This window comes from Psammomys obesus, unplaced genomic scaffold, assembly GCF_907164565.1.
Source record: "Psammomys obesus unplaced genomic scaffold, mPsaObe1.curated_primary_1811, whole genome shotgun sequence".
Classification (NCBI taxonomy): domain Eukaryota; kingdom Metazoa; phylum Chordata; class Mammalia; order Rodentia; family Muridae; genus Psammomys; species Psammomys obesus.
The window spans coordinates 14,980,529-14,986,528 of record NW_026596256.1 but is presented as its reverse complement, the minus strand read 5'-3'; the positions used below and the strand labels follow the sequence as shown (position 1 = coordinate 14,986,528).

General features: G+C 35.5%; 1 protein-coding gene across 1 annotated transcript in view; it reads right to left on the bottom strand.

Moving 5' to 3' along the window:
• The window catches only part of Rsrc1 (arginine and serine rich coiled-coil 1), a 279,466-nt gene that overhangs the window by 258,944 nt on the left and 14,522 nt on the right, over positions 1 to 6,000 (bottom strand). The window lies entirely within an intron of this gene.

Below are 6,000 nucleotides of genomic sequence, written 5' to 3'. Positions count from 1 at the left end.
GGGGGGCTGGGGTGGGGAAGGGATAAAAAAAAGTCATCAACTTGAGAGTGAGGGAGAGCCACTGCATGGCAGTCAGAAATCAACTTTCAAAAGCTGGGATTCTCCCGTCTATGTCGTTTACTGCTGCTCTATGTACTCCAGGCTAACCGGCTGGGGAACTTCCAAACAACTCTCCTCTATCCACCTCCTACCCCACCACTCAAGTGCTGAGATGAGGTGGAGGGAGGGGGCATGACAACTGCTAGAGGGAGGAAAGGAAAGAGGGAAAGTAATGTAATTATATATTTTAATGAAAATTATGTGATGGCAAACACACACACACACACACATGTGTACCCAGTTTTCTGTGGTGGGGAACTGGGCAGGGCTTTACACGTTAGCCAAACCTTCTACCAAGTGAGCTACACCCCCCCCCAAGTACTTTAAAGAGAAATATGTTAAATATTCCCAAACCAAACCAAACAAACAAACAAACAAAAAAAACCCTATAGCATAACTGGATGATTAATAAGACAATATGCAACTAATTGCTCTTTACAAGAAAGAAGCCTTATATCAAAACCCATGATTGGGGAGATCCACAGGCTTTGGGGTTGAGAGGCTCATTAATGCTTTTTATATAAATTGGAATAGAACCTGTCTTAACATTACTGTGAAGAGACACCATGACCATGGCAACTCTCATAAAGGAAAATATTTCATTGGGGCTGACTAACAGTTTAGAGGCTTAGTCAGTTATCATCATGGTGGGAAGCATGGCAATGTGCAAAAAGACATGGCACTGGAGAAGGAGCTGAGAGTTCTACATCTGGATCATCAGGCAGAAGGAAGAGAGAGAGACACTAGCCTGGCTTGAGCATCTGAAACCTCAAACATCCTCCAACAATGCCACACCTAGTCCAACAAGGCCACACCTCCTAATGGTGCCACTCCCTATAAGCTTACAAGGCCATTTTCATCCAACCACCACAGAACCAAACTGAATTCTAAATATTTATGTTTATAACCACAAACAAGGCTACTCTTAACCATAACCACAGAAACTTCTCTTTTCAGTGAATTGAAATGAAGTCAGATGACTCATAACTACTCAAAGTTCTAAGAATAAACAACAACCCTAAAGCCACCTCTAAAGAGGATATTTATACCATCCTCCAAAGTTCAGGGAACATCGCAAAAGAGAAAACAGAGAGAATGGAGAGCCTGAAGCCAGGAAGAAAGGCTTTAAAACACTATTTTCAAAGCATGGCACAAGCATCATAGTCATGATCGCACAGCCACTGTCATTGCTTACACTGGGCTTCACAAAACTGTCGCTGTTTGCACCCATCTTGGACTGGAAGGAGTTTAGGGCACTTTACCCCTCCACAATAAACTACTGACTACTAACAGAGCCTGGGGAACATCAGGAACTATCTTCAGTTGTGTACCCAATGGTAAGCCCACCAGGCTCCAGTGCATAGTTCCAACCCCTGGCCACAAAAATAATCCAGGTTAAAATCAGTGGGTCACAAAACAAGAAGATATGAATATAGAAAAGGAACTTAGACTTATAAGGAGGAGGGAATGATGACAGGGGCAGGAAAAAATAGAAGGTGGGAGTGAGAAGAAGCAGAATGCATTCATTATATACAAGTATAAAATTGTCAAAGAACAAATTTAATACATAAAATAAAAAGAAAAACAAGCCTTAATCCAGGTGCCGTGGCACACACCCATAACCCCAGAACTTGGGAAGATAGAAGCAGGTGGATCTCTGTGAGTTTGAGGACAGCCAAGAAATAAGCCTTAGCTATAAAGACAAACATTGAACAAAGGATAGAAACACATTCAATATAATATACATGGTAACCAAGAAAAAAAAAAGGAGTGGCAAAACTTAGATCAAATAATAGAGAACACAGGTCAAAGACTGACACATGAGTAAAGGGTAGTTATATAATGATAAGTTGGCCTATTATTCAGCAGAAAGGCAGGAGTTTTAATCATATATGCATTAAACATCAGAGCACCCAAGCAAACATTAACATTAGCACTAAGCAAACATTAGCAAAGGTGACATAGGATGTCAGTAACAATAAAAGTGGGAGTCGTTATTACACCTGTGCTTGCTCGCTTTGTGTAACTGTGGTGGACACACGCACATCACTGTACACACGTGGAGGCCAGAAGGAACCTGTGGGAGTTGTTTTTCTCCTTCCACCATGTAGGTCTCAGGGATTGAACTCAGGTCCTTAGGCTTGACGGTTAACCTTTAACAGTTAAGCCATCTTATCTTGCCAGCCTGTCAGATTTTAATACCCCATTTTCAATAAATATGCAAATATGAGTATATGTGTAAAATAAACTATGATATAATTACCATTCAGCAATAAAAAGTAACACTTATTAATATAGGAATAAAAGCATTAAGTTGAGTAGAATAAGGCATATGCAAAATATAACTACTTAATCCAAGTGCCGTGGCACTGGATTAAATATAACTACTACTTTTACACAAAACTCTCCAACAATATGTAATAAGATTCATACAATGGAATATTGTTCATCAATACATAAAATAAATCTCAAAAGTACTATGATTAATAAGAAGCCTTCACAAAAACTTACAAAGTATATGACTGTAGGCATGTGAAATTAATCTACTCAAAAAGAAACCAAAAGTTATGTGTGAACGATCGGGAAATGGTGACGGTCTATTTTGGTGAAAGGTATGTGCCTTTGTCAAGCTCAGCAAATGTATGCTTAGAATTGCACATTGTAATGTGTATGAATTTTACCACAAAAGAAATGTTTTAAAGGTTTTTTTTTTATTTTAAACAAAAATTTGTAAAATATTGCACTCTATGATTCGATACTAAAATATTTAAAGGGAATATATACAGATGTCTGAAACTATGGATTCAAACTTTAGAATGAATTAATGGACAAAGAAATGAGTAGGAATATGTTAAATTAAGTAGAAAGTTTAGGTAGTAAATATATGACTATTCAATATAAAATATATCAACTTTGCTATATACTTGAAATTTTTGATATTTTGAGGAAGAAAAGTCCATTGAGTATAATTGAAGCAGTGATTTCAAGTAAATCTATAGCCCTAACACTTCTTTTTGTTCTGTTTTGTTTTGTTTTTTTTTCCAAGACAAAGTTTCTCTGTGTAGGCCTAGCTGTTCTGAAGTTCACTTTGTAGACCAGGCTGGCCTCAAACTCACAGATCTGTCTCCCTCTGTCTCCTTCATGCTCAAGTTAGATCTGTCTCCCTCTGTCTCCTTCATGCTCGAGTTAAAGTTGTGTACCACCATGCCTGGCCGGTCTTAAACACTTTTATTAACAGAAATTACACATACAAATATATAATAAATTCCCAGCTCAAAAGTTAGGGAACAAAAGGGCTGGAAGATGGCTCAGTGGGTAAAGGTGCTTACTGCCAAGCCTTTTGGGTTCAGTCTCTAGAACCCAAAAAGTGAAATGAAGCAATCAGCTCCCGTAAGTTGTTCTCTGACCTCTACACACACACACCATAGCATGAACATGCCCACACATATATATACACACACACAAATGTTTTAATTAGAAAAATAAGTAAATAAAGTACAGAATAGGAAATAAGAATAAAAGCAATAATGAATAATTTTTAAAACAGAAAAAATAGAATGCGATAATTAATCAAAGTCTACTTTTTGCCTGGTTTTTTTTTTTTTTTTTTTTTTGAAGAAGTGTCTTGTGTAGCCCAGCTGGTCTCAAACTTGCTATAGCTGAAGACGGCCTTGAACTCCTGACCTTCCTCTCTCGGCCTCCTTCGTGCTGAGAATATAGACATGTACTAGACATGCCTGGAATTTTTTTCTGTTAAGTCTAGGTAACCTGCCAAATAATTTAAATAAAAAGAAAATGTAATAATAAGTAAATCAATGAAGGGCAAAAGGAAAATAAGCACTGAAATCACAGAAAAGCCTGGAAGTCATTAGAGGGCACTCTGCAGTCTTCTAGGCATTATTTTAAAATCCATATGAAATGGATGATGTACTAGACAAAAAACTTTTATCAAAAGTAAGCCATATGAAATAGAATGTTCAAGCTGTACAAGTTCTGTTAAAGAAATCAAGGAAGTTATCATAGATGGCCCTGGGCCCAGAGGGCTTCATAAATCCACCAAAGCTTCAAAGAGCAGAGTCCCAATAACCCAAAATTATTCCTGGGCATTGAAAAAATAAAGGAAAAATTCTAAGTTCTCTTTGTGAAGAAAGGAAAAACAATGGATATACTAAATTTAATAAGGGAAATATAAAAAAGACAAATATCAGATATAAATATCAATGTAAAAGTACAAAGTTAAAAAATTAGAACAGCATCTTATATCACACCAAGAAAATAACAAATCTAGATCAACTGAAGCTTACTCCAGAAATGCAACACTGGTTCCTCAAGAGACTTGGGGAACATAAGTCCTTTCCACATTGGATGAAAAGGCTTTAAGAAAATTCAACACTCAGGACCCATCTATGGTGGGAAAACAGGTGATGGACACTCATAAAACAGCAAAATAAACATACTATAAGCCTAGAGACAAAGAAAATACTAGACTTTTTTTCAACAAAATCACATAAAAAGTGTGCATCATTTCTAATGTTGTTCAGCATTATGCTAGAAGTTAAAAGCAATACAATCAGATAATAGAAAGAAAATAAAAGAATGAGAATTATAAAAGCAAAAGCACTTCTATTTATAGATAAGCCTGGGAGATGCACACAGAACTAGAACAATAAAAGAACTGAGTAGCATAGAATATAAGATTAATATGAGTTCCATAGGTTTTATAAATAAAAACAAACAAGTAGTTAAGTATTCTATGTACAGCAAACCCCATGTATAATAGCAGCAAGAAGTTAAACTACTTCGGGATAAATTTAGCAAGAAATAACAAAAAGTCGTATGAGAAAAATATTCCTTATAAAAATTAAATAAGATTTTATTATTTTCTAGACTATGCTCTAAAATAGACCTTAACATGATAAAGGTGTCAATTTCCCTTCGCTTTTAAATTTGATGAAATCTGACTAAAAGTAACACCAGGCTTTTATAACAGAAATAGGTGAGTTAACAGCAAATTTACATTCATATAAAACCACTGGAAAAGAACAGGTAAAATAAAGGAGAGAATATCCCTACTCAAAATTAGAACATACTATAAAGTCTCCATAATTGCAGGTATAATGCCTAGGGCAAAATAGACATAAAACCAAGAAAAACACTCATGCATTTTAATTAAATGAGATCATAATACTTATAATTGTTACAAATCAGAAAGTATGCATGATGTTCAAAAAAAGAAGAGTTAAATTTGACCTGGGGAGAAAAGATAGAAATCAATAAAAAACAGAGAGAGAAAAAATTTAAGGGTTATATAGAACTGAACATTAAAGAATAGAAAGCATTTTCAAAGTAGAGATTATGGCAAAAAAAAAAAAAAAAAAAAAAAACAACTAGAAAAACTATATGAAAAAAACATACCTTGGAACTGTACATGTACAAAGAACAACAGTGTATTCCACAGAGTAGTTTAAACACAGAATAAAAAGCAGATAAGCTAAACATTTAGATTTTATTGCAATCAAGCTTCATCTGCAAAGAAAAAGAATTGTGCATTTTACGCCTATTATGCTAATGTGAATCCCCAGTTAAAGCCTATTACTACATAGAGCTACCCAGAGACAAGGAGTCAGCTTTAAAACACTGTTCATATTCTTTTATTAATTCCAATCCTCTTCTGTCTAAAAACTCTCAAGGACTTCTCAATCAGTTCCCTCAATACCATGGTCCTATTCTATTAAATCATGTTTTCTACCATTGTTCAAGATATCTAACTCCTCAAACATACCATTCCCTATACTAGCCTTTAAGCAAAGCTAGAAAAGGCAGGGGCAATTGATAACACATTAGTGTGCTCAAATTGCCACACACACACACACAAAAAAAATACCGCACTATAAACAAGAA